The sequence below is a fragment of the Ochotona princeps genome, chromosome 8 (assembly GCF_030435755.1).
Source record: "Ochotona princeps isolate mOchPri1 chromosome 8, mOchPri1.hap1, whole genome shotgun sequence".
Lineage (NCBI taxonomy): Eukaryota > Metazoa > Chordata > Mammalia > Lagomorpha > Ochotonidae > Ochotona > Ochotona princeps.
The window spans coordinates 21893911-21910998 of record NC_080839.1 but is presented as its reverse complement, the minus strand read 5'-3'; positions in this window follow the sequence as shown (position 1 = coordinate 21910998).

Below are 17088 nucleotides of genomic sequence, written 5' to 3'. Positions count from 1 at the left end.
ATTGAGAAATGTCATGCTTATCCTGATTTGTCATCAGCAATATTAAAACAGGACTTGATTTAGCTGTATGATTTACATGTGCATTACCTAAACATCAGTATTTTCTTCTATTTCTCTTGGAAAGCTTCTTACTTTGCATAGAGTAACCACCTTTTTCTTTTGCCTCTGAGTTCTACAATGGTAGTTCAGTCCACCCTTAACTAGAAGAGTCAGCTTTATTTTCTTAAAGGTTTAGATACTACCTGGGGACAATTTTAAAAGTGTTTGGGAGAGTTAACGGACACTCTGGGTTAACACACGGCAAGGGAGCACTGGTTTTCAATGGATAACTTCCAAAAACGGTGCTAAAGCTTTCCTCAAACAAGAGGTAGCTCTCTTAATAGTCATTTGGCCTAAGATCAATAATTCCAAGGCTGAGAAAATCTGTCTAAATATACTCCTACATATTTTGCCAGTTATTGGCTCAAAATTCTAACTGCTACTACTTCAGAAGCAATTCCGTATTACTCTTATCAAGAACTGCAAGACAAGGTGGTCTTGGAGAGTTGCGAAAGACTTAGGATCTTAGAGATTAGCTACAGTTTACAGACCATTCAATTCTAACACATGTATCACCTCACAATAGCTTTTTATGGCTAAGAATGCTTCATTTTGTGCTAGGATCCCTGTTATTTGCATATATATCTAAACTGAAATGTATCTAACCAATATAAATGTAGTCAGGCATGTCATGAGGACCTATGGTCATGACCAGCGAGGGTGACCTGGTCAGGAATGGGCTCTCTGAATCATATGAGCACCTTAGACAGAGATCCATCATCTCATGGAACATCTCTTAGACATGTGGTCTGACCACGGAACACACGTTGCAAGACCAGGTCACCTCTGTTGCTGACTCCAGAGAAAAGAATGCACATACCCAGATGCACATGAAATACAAGACAACTACAAGCTCTAATTCAACAAATGACCTCAAGTAAGAAAAGCAAGTGGCACTGCAGGCTACGCTCTACAAAAAGCCCCTTTTCAGAGAGAAGGAACAAAATTCTACTTTAGTTTCTTCTAGCTTAGTCTTCATAAACTCTGTGTTTTATGAGGTGCCTGGCTTGTTTAATCATTCAGTTCTAACATAAATGTAGAATTCTTAGAGTGGAAAATGACACAATTATTGTAAAAGTGGTATTTACAGAACTAGCAATGTATCTGCTATAGGCTGTGAAAGAGGGCATTTAATCATAGGCTTCATAGCTTCTTCATCTTGCTCCAATGTATAAATTTCAGAGCTGATTCTACAGATTGATGTGTGAGGGAAAAACTCAAGTTTCTCTTTGTTGATGCTTGAGGACCCAGCACAATTACTCATTGGCTAAGTCCTCACTTTGCAAGTGCCAGGATATTATAAGGGTGCCAGTTCATGTCCAGCTGCTCTATTTCTGATGCAGCCCTCTTCTTATGATCTGCTAGAGCAGTAGAAAATGACCCAAAGCCTTGGGAACCTAAACCTGTATGGCAGACCCAGTAAACGTTCCTGGCTCCTGGTTTAAGATTGGCTTAGCTCTGATCAATGGAGCCATTTGGGGAGTGAACCAGAAGATGAAAGACCTTTCTCACCAGCTCTCCTTTTTTCTGTAAGTCAGATTTGCATTTCAAATATAAGCAAATAAATCTTTTTTTTAAGTTTAGCTTATGCTTGAGAAAAGTAAAAGCCTGAAGTTTTAAGCCCCCCTTCGAAAAATTAACTGATAGTGTGGAAATATTAAGATCCATTTAATTCCTTGGAACAATGGAAAATCAAAAAAATAATGTTTTAGGATTTAAAGTAATCACCATTTGAAGATTCTGAAGGAATTAACTAAGTATTTGAAAATGGTATGTCAAGTTCTAGCTACAAAATATGGATGTCTCTGCCTCTCAAGTTAATTAAAATATTTTTAAAATGAATTGATAGCATTATTAAGTGACAAAGACTGAGAATGACTTACAGAAAATGAATACATAGAATAGGGATTCAATGTCACTGACAGATGCTTCTCATTTATTCAATAAAGTGCTCAAGGAAAATATATATATATACTTACTCCAGTTCAGAGATACGAGCAGTGATTACTTATTCAACATTTGTTCTTATTTGTTGTTTTTGTTACCAAATCATTGTTTAAGATATATTCATTCATTTGAAAGTCAGTGCTACAGAGCAAGAGGGAGAGAGAAAGAGTAAGAGGTCTCCATCCTTCTGGTTCACTCCCAAAAAGGCCACAGCAGCCAGGGATTAGGCAGGGCAAAGCCAGGCTCAGGAGCTTCTTCCAGGTCGGCCACATCATGGCAGAAAGCCAGACACTTGGGCCATCTTCCACTGCTTTTTCCAGATTATTAACAGGAAATAGACCAGAAATGGTGCGACCAGGACATGAACCAGTTCTCAAATGGAATGATGGTGTTGCTAGCGGCTTTATCCACTACACCAAAGTGCCAGCCCCAACAGAATTCTTGTTGCCCCTGAACCCAGGGGTGAATCTAGGTCAGCTGTTTTGGGTACATTCCCTAACCTAAAATCTTTTCTTTCTTTTAACTATTTATTTTAAAGGAATAAATATAGAGAAATATGAACAGAAATCTTCCATTTGCTGATTCACTTCCCAAATAATAATAGCTGTATTTGGCTCAGGCCAAAGCTGAGAGCCAGGATCTCAACAGTCTCACACATGAGTGGCAGATACCTAACTATTTAAACCCCTAGGTGCTGCCTTTCAAGGAGCATATTGGCAGGGAGCTGCAATTGGGATCAGAGTCTGAATTTTAGCCCACAAACTCTGATATAGGATGTGGGCAACTATGGCAAACTCTTATCCTCTAAAATTGCTTGTATTTGAGGGACCACATGACCTAATTCTGGACAGTGAAAAAAATAGCCTTTTCTCTAAATATTATTTTAATTCTTTATGGGATATTGATGTGAGAAAACTTTTCAAGGATTTGCAACACCCTTCTTGGAAAAGGAGATGTCATGCCCGGGAACAAAGCATCTGAAGCAATATTTCAAGAGATACTGTTGTATGTGGACCTTTCATGATACAGTGGAACCATCTATTTCAGTCCTTTTTAAAAACTAAATGAGAGAGATTGTTATTTTCCATAGTGTATCTTGTGGACCTTATTAAATAATATACATTATTACAAATACTAAAATATATGCCATTGTTTTGAGATAGATGCATTGTACCAATTTGGGTTCTGGCTGCTCCGCTTGTTATCCAGGTCCCTGAAAATGTGCCTGAAAAATTAACAGATATCCCAAGTGCTTAGGCCCCTGCCAGCCACATGGGAGAATCAGCTGGAATTACAGGACCCTCGTTTCAGTCTGACTTAGCCCAGGCTATTACAGTCACTGGGGAATGAACCAGTGGGTGGGAGATCAATCTCTCTCTATCTCCCTCCCTCATGTTTTCTTGATTGAACTCTGCCTTTCAAATGAATGCATGATTCTTTAAAGGAAATCTCTTAATGGATAGGGGTTGCAGTCAGATATACATAAACAACAGGGAAAGAAACCAGAAATATTTTCATCATACAACATTAGGACAAAGGGTGATTGTATTCTAGCAAGTAAAAAGAATAGATCCTCATATATCTGTGATGTGAACAAAGAGCACTGCTGTATTATAAAGATTGAAAATACATAAATTAAGGGAAAATTAACATATTAATCTTCCAAAATCAGAATAAACACAATTCTCACTTTGAAAACCCTTACAATTTAAATATTACATTTTATTAAAATACGCTGTGTAATTTTAAAGCTGATCAGTAAGAAGAAACACGTTTTCAGAATAATCAAAGATTTTTTGAAGAATAACACTGCTTTGTTCCACTAGATATTAAAATGATTTATAAATTAACAACCATGAAAACTCACAGTATTAACATAAGACTAGACAGACATATAAAAGAGAATAGAAAATACTAAAATGGAAGCAAAGAAATCTTAATGAAGTCTATAATTTGGTTAATAATACTGTGTCCATGTTATTTTCATAATTTAATCAAATGATCCACGTTTAAACTCATACAAAATATGAATACTAGGGGAACTTGAATAAAGGATATAATGAAAACTTTCTGCACTACTTTTGACATTTCCCTATAAACCTTAAATTATTTCAACATAAAAGTTTCTTTTGGGCCTGGCGCAACAGCATAGCAGTTAAGGTCCTCGCCTTGAACGCACCGGGATCCCATGTGGGCTCCAGTTCTGATCCTGGCAACCCTGCTTCCCATCCAGCTCCCTGCCTGTGGCCTGGGAAAGCAGTCGAGGATGGCCCAAAGCCTTGAGACCCTGTACCAGTATGGGAGACCCAGAGGAGTCTCCTGGCTTCAGATCGGCTCAGCTCCAGCCGTTGCGGCTGCTTGGGGAGTAAACCATCAGACAGAAGATCTTCTTCTCTATCTCTACTCTCTGTATATCAGCCTTTCCAATAAAAAATAAATAAATCTTTAGAAGAATGACGGACTTTATGGCTGTTTTTGAAGGACTACACTATTGGTATAATACAGGGGGAATCTTTAGGGAAGGGAATAGGGAAGGGGAGGAGAGAAAATCCCAGAGCCTATGAACTGTATCACAAAATTAATAATTAATTATTTTAAAAACTTCCTGCTTTATGTTGTACAAATTTGTCTTTAAAGGGTGGCTGTTACTTCACTTTCGCCTATGACACTAGTAGCCCGTATGACTGTCAGTTCTTGTCATGGAAGCTCCACTTTCAGTTCAGCTCCCTGCTAATGCATGCACCTAGGAAAGCAGCAGAAGATGGTCCAAGTACATGGTATCCCACACAAGAAACTTCAGTGAAATTCCAGGCTTCAATCTGGCCCAACCCTGATCATCGTGGCCATTTGGGATGTGAACTGGCGGTCAAAATTCTCTGACTCTCCTTCTCTCTCTGTTACACCACTTCCAAATAAATAAATATATTTAAAAGAAATTTCCACTTCATTTATAGACATAACACACTTTACTATAAGAAGATTAGATTTGTACCAATACAAAAAGGAACCATAGAAATTTCAGTGATAGGACCTGGCATGCAAACTAGTTTTCCACCTGTGATACCAGCATCTCAAATGGGTACCGGTTCCTACCCTAGCTGCTCTGCTTCCAACCCTGGGATAGCAGCAGAGGATGACTCAAGTCCTTTTACATCTGCACCTCCATAGGAGACCTGGGAGAAGCTTACAGCTTTGAATTGGCCCAGCACTGGTAATAGTGGTCATTTGGGGAGTGAGGCTGTGGATGGAAGACACCTTTCTGTCTCTCCTCTCCTTTAAATTTGCCTTTTAAGTAATACATAAATCTCAAGTTAATTAGAAAATAACACATATTGAAATAAAAGAATACAATTTTAAAGGAAAGCTACAAGCAATTTTATTTAAAAAGAAAAAGATTTCCCAATAGATTAGAGAATTCAAATACAGTAAATAGGGTTTCTTTTAAAGCTGTAATATTATTAACAAAATTAAAAAGTATATAACACTATACAGTGTTTGTTAGAATAATAGTGGAAGAACTCTTTATACTACTAGAATCAGGTAAATTAGAAGATAGATCCATCAGTATACATAAAAGAAACTATGTGTATATATTACATAGTCATATACACTCACATATATCCATATGATTTGGTAAACATTTGTTTGAAAACTATAAATGGTATAAATGGCTAATAATAGATGGTTATTCAAAGTGTGTTACAGGAATAGATCATCATAAACTACTAAGTAAGAGCAAAAAAATACCATCTATATGGTAGATATTTCGTTATTTGCAGAATTGAAAAAAAAATTAAGCTTAAAGATATGAAGTTGCCCAATGACTTAAAATTGTGAACGACAAAGCCAGAGTAAAACTCAGATGGCCCTTCAGATAATCAGTTAGAAAACTATAATGTAAAGTGACTAAGCTGAAAAGAATACTCCAAGGATTAATATTTCCTTTAATTTTTAAACTAAGAATACCATGTGATAGGGATCAGAATTAGGTCAAATTATCTTGATGGGGGCTAATTTATGAGCCTTAAATGCTTAAGAGTAGCTGATAATTTGAAAATTACATCATCATGTGACATGATAATGGATTGACACTGGCCTTTTCATAGGTTGAGCTCCATTTCTATTCACTTGCTATTTCCTTCTGGAAAACATTGACCACAAAATTGTCTAGACTTTTCAAGTCCAAATCCAATTCCTGTTGTCTTTGGGATCAGGACAAAAAACTGTTGCCATACAAAATGCAAGATACCAAAGAAAATGCTTTAAGGAAAAGCGCTTAGTGGCAGTTTTTCTCTCATTTAATAGCAATAGAAATTTTCCATTTCATTCAGAAGTGTTGCTTTATACTAAAAACATTTCAATTTGACTCAGAGAGCTTGAAATAAAAAGAAAAAAATTCTCAGCTATATCATATAAAATTCTCTTATAATCCCTCCTAAAGCCTAATGCCTGCCCGAGTTTTGCACACAGTGAAAGGAAACTAAATTAGAAGTTCACAAAGGTAAATGTCCTGGTGTATAATGTAAACAGGAGAAACATGGCTCACAAAAAGTACTGTTTTAAACACTGTCATTTCTATAAAAGCTGAACTTTCTGTACATGTTTCTTAGGTTAAAATCACATTCCCTCATTTAGCTGGCATTAAACAAAAAATGAACTATAAAATAAGCCATGTTCCTTTTTATGAAAGCCTATTGATTAAGGGCAAAATTAAATGTATATGGAGATGTGGAGAGAGATTTAGGAAGAGAGATGTCATTGCTGCAATTATGCAAATGTATTTTTACGAAATAATGTTAAGGTCATTTTAAAAATATCCTGAATATTGTTCATCCTAAATACATATTACATTTTAATCAAACAACCTACTTCCCATCCTTTCCCCTCTGCCAAAAAAAATATTTTGCATTCTGAGTACATTTTTAGGGCAGTTAGGATCCAGCTAAGCTCTCAAATATAATAACTATCAGGAAACTGTACTGAATTATTCATGTTAATTACGCTGAACCAAACATTGTGGATAGGAAAATGTATTTCTCACTAAAATATGTTTGCCTTAGAGGGATTTCTAAATTGATCATAGTTGTCCCCCCTCCACCTCTTTTTTTTTAATTAGACCTAAGGGCACTTAGGATGGTCAAAAATGAATGTAATTGAATATCAACGACCCTCATGCCTTTTTAGCACCATCAGCACCATCTGAATCAATTTTTGCTTCATCAATAATCATAACTGAAACATCAGTCCAAACCAATTATCAATCACTGTGGCATACATCTATTGGCATTATTTAGAAAAGCAAAATTGTCTTTGGTTGGCTTCTATTTCTGTGCCTACTTTTTACCCAAGGCAGTAAAATTCATAGTATATAAAACACATTAAAATTTTTTATTAAAAGTTACATTTTCACATAGAAGTATAAGAATCAGATATTGAGTAACTACTGTTTGTCAGCTGATTTATTTTCCTCTTGCTTTTGATTACATTTTGTGGTTTGCTTTGTTGTCTTGTTTGCCTAAAGAATTCTAGGAACTAGAAATTAAGCTAATGAGCATGCTCATTCGATTACTCACTATCATTATTTTACCCATTTTTCATTCATCTTGCACCTGAAGTCCCTTGTCTAACCCAGAAATTTTCTTAAACAAACTCAATATTTGTTTATATATATACATTTTTAATGCAAGAAATGCTGTATTTAATTTCAATATATAGTCTAATATAGAAATTGGCAATGTTCTATATTTCATTCTGTTGCCTATGTTTTCTCTCATGATGTGGATTATTTTAACTTCTAACAATAGTGTGATGTTCAAGGACAGATACATTCCAACACTGATGATAAGTCAGTTGACAAACCAAGATCCTTAATGAACAATCCTGTGAATGTTCAGTATAGAAGTTTCTTTGGGATGTACACCTGAGAGAATTGAAACATTATGTATCTCACTAGTTAGGAAGTGTTCCATTTCTTCATAAATTGATCACACTTTTTACAAATCATATCAACATTTTAAGACAATTTTTCTTTTTCTGCAGCAGTTGACCATGAAATTTTCTCTCAATACGAGTTTGAAGGCATATTTTAGAGTTGGTTTCAATCCTATTTCTGTTATTACTGAAGAGGGAAAATATTTCTTTAATTTTTTTAACATAAGAACAGATACAAAAAGGACACAACATAAGGACAGTTACACAAAAAAACAACCATACTTCCCTTCTCCCCCTCAATACTCTTTCCTCCCTTACCTTTCTTCATCAGTTTTTACAACATAATTATACTCCATTCTATTTTCACAGGCTTACTTCACTACTAACCATAATATTCAACAAGTTAAAATTCCCACTGCAGTATAAATATGGGCTAAAAACAATAGTAATAACCCCAAATCCCCATGTTTTTTCCTACACCCTTTTTTTGTATCCTGTATTAGCTGCTGTGTATCAGAGGAAATATAATTGTGTTTCTTAGCATGCCTTATTTAACTACGCACCATCATTTCCAGTTGCATCAATTTAATTGCAAAAACAGAATTTCATTTTTTTGTTAGAACTAAGTAGTATTCCCAGGTGTACCTCTCTTTTTTCATCCAGTCATCACTCGTTAGAAACCTGGGTTCATTCCATGTCTTAACTAATGTGAATTAAACTGATAAACATGGAGGTGCATATAAATCTTTCATATGATGATTTTATTTCCTTTGGGTAAATTCTGAGGAGTGGGTGGCTGGGTTATTAGGTAGATTTCTGAGGAATCTTCATACTGTCTTCCAGAATATTTGCACTAGTTTACATCCCTACGAACAGTGGCTAGAGTTCTTCCCCAAATCCTCACCAGAATGTATACAGAATCACTTAATGATTCTTTAATGATAACAATTCAAACACAATACTTTATTGTGGTTTTTGTTTGCATTTCCCTGATGGGTAACAATCTGAGCTTTTTTTTTTTTCTTAAAAAATGTATATATTTGAAAGGCAAAGTTAAAAAGAGAAAGAGAGATCTATATTTGCTTCACTCTCAAATGGCCTGAGCAGACAAAGCTGAGCCTGTCAGAAGCCAGGATTCAGGAGCATGTACTAGGATCCCCACATGGGTGCAGAGGCCATCTTCTGTAAACTTTCCAGACACAGTAGCAGGGACTTGGTATGGAAATAAAGCAGTTGAGTCTTAACTGTAGTCCAAATGGGATGCCATGGTGGCTGTACCCTCCAGGCCACCACACCATCCCCAAGAACATTTTTTTTTTCATGTGTCTGTTGGTCATTTGTATTTCATCCTTTGAAAATTGCTTGTCATTGTTATTTGCCTAGTTCTTATCTGAATTATTTGAGTTTTGTTCCTGTTATTTTTGAGGTTTGTGGGTTCTCAATCAGTCACATAATTTACAAATATTTTGTCCTATTCTGTTGATTGCCACTATTCCTTGGTCACAGTTTCCTTTAAAGTGCAGAATCCTCTTAGATCGAGGTAATTCCATTAGTTTAGTTTTGCTTTAACTGCTTGTGCTCCTGGGGTCTTTACCAAGAAGCCTATTACTATGTATTGCAAAATTTCCCCAATGCTTTACTTTAGTAACTTGACCTTATAAGACCACAGATGTAGATACTTCATTCATTCTGAGTTAATTTTTATTTTACATGTAAGGTAGGGGACTTGTTTCATACTGCCACACAAATAGAATGAAAATTCTCAGCAGTATTTGTTGAAAATATTGTTCATTCTTGGGGGATTTATTTCAGGTCAATTGTCAAAGATTTGTTGACTTTAAATGCATGGATTAATTTATAGGGTTTCTATTTTGTTCCATAGATCTGCATGTGTATTTTTGTGTCACTATCAGACCGTTTTGGTTAAAACTGCCCGTAGCATGTCTTAAAGTCTGTTATTATAATGCCTCTAGGTTTGCTTTTCTTCTTTTAGATTGCTTTAGATATTTCCAGTCTTTTGTGTTTGTGTGTGTGTTTTCATAGGAATCCTAGCACCATTTTTTTTATTTGAGAGGAATATTATTTTTACTGTAATCACAATGAATCTGCAAATTGCTTGTGTTGGTATATTAATTCTTACAATTCACAAACATGTAAGATTTTTTCATTTTTATGAGCATCTTCTGTATTTCTTTAATTTTTGAGATTATCTATTTTTATTGTAAAAGAGTTTGTTTGTTTTTTTTTTTCAGAGAGAAGGAGAAACAAATCAAAAGATCTTCCACCCAATGGTTCACTCTCATAATGGCTGCCAACAGTCAAAGCTGAGCCCATCTGAAGCCAGCAGCCAGGAACCAGGAGCTTTTTCCAGGTCTGTCATGCAGGCTCAGGGTCTCAAGATTTTGGGCCATGCTTTACTGCTTTCTCAGGCCACAAGCAAGGAGCTAGATAGGAAGTAGAGGAACTGGCATATATAAACTGGTGCCCATACAGGATCACAGCACACGCAAGGCAAGGACATTAGCCACTAGGGTACCACACCTTGCCCCTTTTATTAAAGAGGTTCTTAATTCCCTTTTTCTTTTCTCTTTCTGGTATGACTCTAATACGAATCTTTGTTCACTTAATGATATATCTTATGTTTCATAAGTTTTCATTATTCCTTCTCATTCTTTTCTCTTTTTTTTTTTGTTTTTTTCTGACTGGGTTATTTTCAAATAAATTTTATTACACTTAGAGGACAAGACAAAGACGCAGGGAGAGACACAGAGAGAGCTAACATCCACTAGGTTATATTCTAAAACGCTATAGTGACTGGATCTAGGGCAAACCCAAATACGTGCTGGGAGCTTCAGCCCTGTTCCCCACATGAGTGGCAGGGGCCCAAGTACTTGGGGCATCTTCTGCTTTCCCAGACAAACAAGATAGGAAACAGCCGGAACACAAAAGGTGCCCATGTAGGATACTAGATCTCTCAAATCTGAGTGTTTCTGGGCTTGTTGCATTATTGCTCCTGGATAGTGTGATGTGGTGAGGACCATTCCCAGCTCTTGTGGGTTGAGACTGTGTAGCGCAGAACTTATTAGGCAAGTAAGCTCTATTTGCACTACTGGGGAACATAAGGATCTTTCCATAGCCCCACATGGTGAATGCAGGCTATTCTTGGATTATACACTGATAATGATGGAATTCTATTAGTGTGCTTAAGATAGACTTTATTTTATTTTATTTTATTTTATTTTATTTTATTCATTGATTACATTGTATTATGTGATACAGTTTCGTTGGAACTGGGAATCACCCCACCCCTCCCCAAACCCTCCCCCCATGTGGAATATTCCACCTTGTTGCATATCCACTGATCAAGTACAGTTGAGATTCCCTCTTTGCAAGCATAAACTAAACATAGAATCCAACATCTTATAGTCCAATCTAGTTCCTCAGCTTCCTGGGGAGACCCTGACTGGTCCGAGGGCAGAACCATCAGATTATCAACCGAGCTTAAGATAGACTTTTACGTCTCCAAGTGACCATAACTTACACCAAGAATTATAGCACCAACAGCCATAGTTTCAGAGCTATATAACACATAGGGATTGCTTCCAGTTTCCATAAGATAGGCAAGTCTGACAATGGGGCTGATGCCTTGCTGCCAAGTACCCTCTGCTAAAATATGCAGAAGGAGATTCCCTGGGGAATGATATTCAGAGCTTGTAAATGACTTCTGCTGGCACTAAGCTCAAGGGATAAAGGATGACATCCCCAAATGATGCAGAACAAGAACGACTGTGTGTCTTATACTTAATAATCCTGCAGCTGCCAAAAGTAGAGGGGCATGCTCTGGGAAGTATGCTCTGTCTCAAGACATATTCTCACTCTGGGTCTCCTGGTGTTGTGACTGCTTGCTGTCCCCTGTGACAGAGTGGCATTTAGCAACAACTGTGTTATAGAAGCTTGGGTCTGCAGGTTTGATGGTTAAACTCAAAATCAAAACTGAACTAAATAACTAAAAAGCCCTCCTGAGCCTAATCTCAATTTTCAAAAACAGTAGGAGAAATACTTCTGGTGATGTACTGTGTCTAAGTTCACCCATATCAAGTACACAGATCCAATTGGATGTCACTATAAGTTATTTGATGACAGGATCCAACTCCTTTATGACATTTCCAAAGAAATGCTAAAGCAATAAGTCTGGCAGAGTAACACACAAACATCCTGTTCCAAAGCTCTACTGTTTCCTCCTTCTTGCCAAATTATCAATATTTGATAAATAATAATGATACTTCAGCATAGAAAATGTCAGCTAATTTATGTCCCATTTTGCCATACATAATGCCAACATCCCGTTAGAACCCGGTAATGACCATATCCTTGAGACTGTCTGACAAAAAAGCAAATTACTATCACTGTAGGAAGGAACCTGAACAGAAGTACTGCCAGATTTACAGTTCTGCTGCAGACTCTGTCATTTTGATCTAGTTGAAATTTCTTACACTAAAACAGATTGATATCTTGAGAAAGCTTAACCCAATGAACACAAAAATACCAATTAAAATGTCATATCCTTGTTTCTAATCTTAGCAGGTATAGTTCCCACATGTTATCTGATAAATATTTTAGGTAAATCAACTTCCCTGTGTTCTCATTTTTAAAACATAATTAGTTTCTTTGATATTTTGGGAATTAAGATAGACCTAAAGTCTCTGAAATGTCCTTTATAATTAACTGCTGAAAGATACTTCTGGATGACTGATACTGCAATGGGGAAAAAAATTAAAAAGTGCTTTAATCCTTATGAAAAACTTGGAAAAAAGTTGACATTTCAGTTTATAATAAGTCTAGGGGGTGGTAATCATGATGAAATATTTGGATTTGGAATATGTAACTGAAGTTAAGTATGATATCTTCTCATTAAATCATAGTGCTAATTTTTGTTTCCAAAATCAAAATGGCTAATTTGATAAAGTCCACTGAATTATTGCACCGCAAAATGAAGTTTAGCTTTTTGGTAGCAGAAATATTCAAAAGTGGCATCTTGGAGCTGTTTCCTGACTTTAACTCTTAGATATGGCAAAGTACAGTGATGATAGTATTAGAAGTAAGTTTATTGGGTCTGTGTAGATGAGAATACATCAGGGGCTACCAGAGTTAAGAGTTCTGTTAAAGTAGTTGGAATCTCTTGGGAGTCTACAAATCACACTGTGATAGGTGCTGACCACTTCTCTGAAGCATAAAAACCAGCTCTGATGATGAAGACCACCATCATAGCAGCTCAGTGAGTCATTCTAACAAGAGACCCTATTCTCGTTGATCCATGGCTGAAGATAGTTTCAAAAAAAAAAAAAAAAAACGACCCAGCATGTGGAAAGATAGATTTCTAAAAAGACTTAGATATGTCAGATAACTTCAGGATCATTCATTAATATGCTATCACTATAAATTATGTGCAAATGGAGACATGACTATAAGCGGGTGAGTTAGAAGACTGAAATAATGTTCTTGGGCCCCACAAGGTAGCCTAGTGGCTAAAGTCCTCGCCTTGCATGTGCCAAAATCCCATATGAGCACTGGTTCATATTCTGCATGCTCCACGTTTCTCCTACCTCTCTGTTTGTGGCCTGGGAAAGCAGTCAAGGACAGCCCAAAGCCTTGGGAACTTGCAACCCACATGGAAGACCCAAAAGATGCTCCTGGCTCCTGACTTCAGATCGACTCAGTTCTGGCTATTGTAGCCACTTGGTGAGTAAACCAGCAGATGGAAGATCTTTCTCTTTGTCTCTCCTTCTCTCTGTAAATCTGACTTTTCAATAAAAATAAATAAATATCTTAAAAGAAAAAAAAGAATATTCTTAAAGGGAAAATCTGATGCCTGGGGTAAGTGACTTGAAATAGGCGAATTACGTGTTACCAGTACATCAGAGACTGGGCAGCACAGAGGGAAAGACATACTACCAGAACATACTAGGACCCTTAAGCACCAAATTCACCAAATTTTTCCTCTTCAGTTAAAACTGCAAGATTAAACAAGATGATAGTTGTCTAAGTTACTCCTATTCACTAACCCTAGCAAGCATGTATTAAACAATAATAATCAAGCATGTATTAAACAATAATAATCCATCAAGCACTGAGCTGGTTACCAGTCGTATTTTGTAAGACTAAAATATCCCACTCTGAAAAAGCACTGTGTTGTTGGATATATTGTTATCACATATAAAATAATGCTTCTCCCAGCACAAATACTGACACCAAAGCATAGGGAATTAAATCTCCACCTGTAGTGTTGGCAACTCATGTGGGCTCCAGATAGACTCCTGGCTGCTCCACATTCTCTCCAGACCCTTCAAATGTGCTTGGAGAAGCAGCAGAAGATGATCCAATTCCTTGAGAGCCTGTATTCAACTGGAAGAACCAAAAGCAGCTCCACATGCCTGGCTTTGGTCTGGCACAGCTCGAGCCACTGTAGCCAACGGGGAATGAACCTATAGGTGGAAGATTTTTATCTCTGTCTCTCTCTGTAAATCTGCCCTTCAAATGAAAAATAAACAAATCTTTAAAAAATAAAATAAAACAAACTAGTTAATGCTTTTCCTTAATGTATGAAAAATATAAAATAACATTAATAGAATGCTAGTAATAAATAAAATATTTGGGGAAAATTCTCAAATGAGTAATCTAAAATTAAAGCTTAGAAATATGTTATTGGACCTCTTAAAACTAGCTATATTATAAATTAATCTCACATAGAATACCTGAAGTCAATGTTACATACAAACATCAAGCCAATTTCATTCTTTTACTTTCAGTAGGGTGGAGGTTTACATGTTCACTTTAGCTCTTATAAATATTTCTGTGAATCGTAAAAATTGCAACATATTTTAACTCATGATATTAGACTCTAACCATTCCATCATTTTCCTGCATTTTACTCTATTACATTTTGTTAAATTCTGCTCATGACACACTAAATTAATTTAATCAGCCTATAATTTCCACTGCACTAGAACTTATTACCTGCATTTCTATTTGCTAACATGTCATTCTCCTGTCACAGGGTCATTGCAAGAATTTCTGCAAAATTTGATTTAGTTTGGCAAGAAGCTACAAGAAGACTAGAGACAATTAGAATCCAAAGCATGCTTGGGTCCCTTCTTCAGTGCTTTTTATAATAGAGTCCTAGCAGTAAGTTAAAATTCTGTAAGTGTTCTGAACAGAGGTTACTCTAGAGACAGTGGAAAGGAAGCAACAACCTAATCACCAGTTAGGTCTTACCAACTATTAAACACAAAGATACTCCTGCAAATAAAGTCATGTCAGTATGAGCATTTACCTAACAATAATTAAGCTCCAAGGAAGTGCTCTGAGTTCTTATTATAGAATCTGATTGTCATTGAACAACTGTGCATACAGAATGTAGCATAGTTATACCTTCAGATCAACTGGAATCCAATAAATTTCCCTCTTCTCTCTATCCCTCCCTACCTTCCTCCCCCCTCCATACATGCATACATGTACATCATTATATATATATGTATACACACACACACACACACATTTTTTGGGATGCCTCATAATTATCCTGAATTTATTATTCTCAAATCAAATCTCATTATCTGCCTCTGTTTCATCCCTATTTCTGTTCCTATCCTCATTAAAAGGGGTCAATAATCTACCCAGTTTTATAAATCTCCACAACTAAAAATATTTTTTTCACCTATATTCTTACCACACTTCTTAAATAATTCATCTTCAATTTCTCTGATTTAAGCTCAAAATTATCACTCAATATATATTTTTTAAAACTACCTAGGTTGTCTCCTCTAAATTACTGTTTATTTTCACATTCCATACTAAAAACTTTCCCAATGTTTTTGAGATGAAAGTAACAACTCCTAAACTTGTCATGTGATGTGATTTTTAAATCTGGGCACAATGTTTTGAATATCTTTTCATCAAAAGTTGAAGCCTAAATTCCCTTATCTTGAATCTGGTTGAGTCTGAGGCCATTTCATTCAACACAAACAGTAGAAGAGATATTTTGTGATTTCCAAAACCAGATCATATAAGGGCATGAGGCTTTCTTGTTGGTGGAAACTTGCTTCTGGAGGGCTAACTTAATTTCTAGATTGCCAACCTATAGGATGTTGGACAGGCTCATTGATGAGATACTGGAGAGACGATGGGTAAACATTTTGTTTGATACTGTCAGTTGAGCCATCTGTCAGCCATCCAAGATCAGTTACTAGGTACAAGAAGGAGATGCGATCTTGAATGTGGCTTCTGCAGGCCCAGTAATTTCTTTCTCCAATCATTTGAGTTATCTCAACTAATTCTTCAGACCTTGGTAGCACAAAAGGTCCATTCTCACTGTGCTCTTATAAATTACTGCTACATAATATAAGCATAAGATGTTTACACACTTATATCACTAATTTGTGGGGTGTTTTGCTATCCTCAAATATGTAGCTAAAACAACATCAAGGCTTCCACTAGGTACACCCCTTGTTAAGTTCCTCTATCTCCTCTAACATCAAGTCCCTTTTCATTCTCTCCTCTTCACACACAGAAGCAACCACTCTGGTTTGTAAACTTAAAAATGCTTACTTCTATCACATGACACTGCATATGTTATCAATGCTGTTTCCTTTAGTAGTCATTAGTAAACATCTCAACCACTTGTTAAAAGTTCCCTCACCACTCAAACTTTGCCTGACCTCTCTCACTATTCAGTCTCCAAAATTAGTCTTTCATAGGTCACAGATCTTTAAAACTTGTTGAAATTAAAAGTTCATATTTTTCTTGAACTGTGGTTATGCAACAAGGTGGAGGAATCCACCATGGTGGGAGGGTCTGGGGAGGGGTGGGGAGAATCCCAGTACCTATGAAACTGTGTCACATAATACAATGTAATTAATGAATTAAAAAAAAAGTTCATATTTTTTGGAATCCATCATGTTGAGTAGAATAAGGCAGAGACGGAAAGATACCTCATGTTCTCCCTTATGTACTGGAGTTAAAAATGAAAAATGGAACAGTAGAGTAAAAAAAAAATGAAATGCCATCCATCAAAGTGGATGCAAATACAGGACATTCATCTTCAGTAAAATGAGC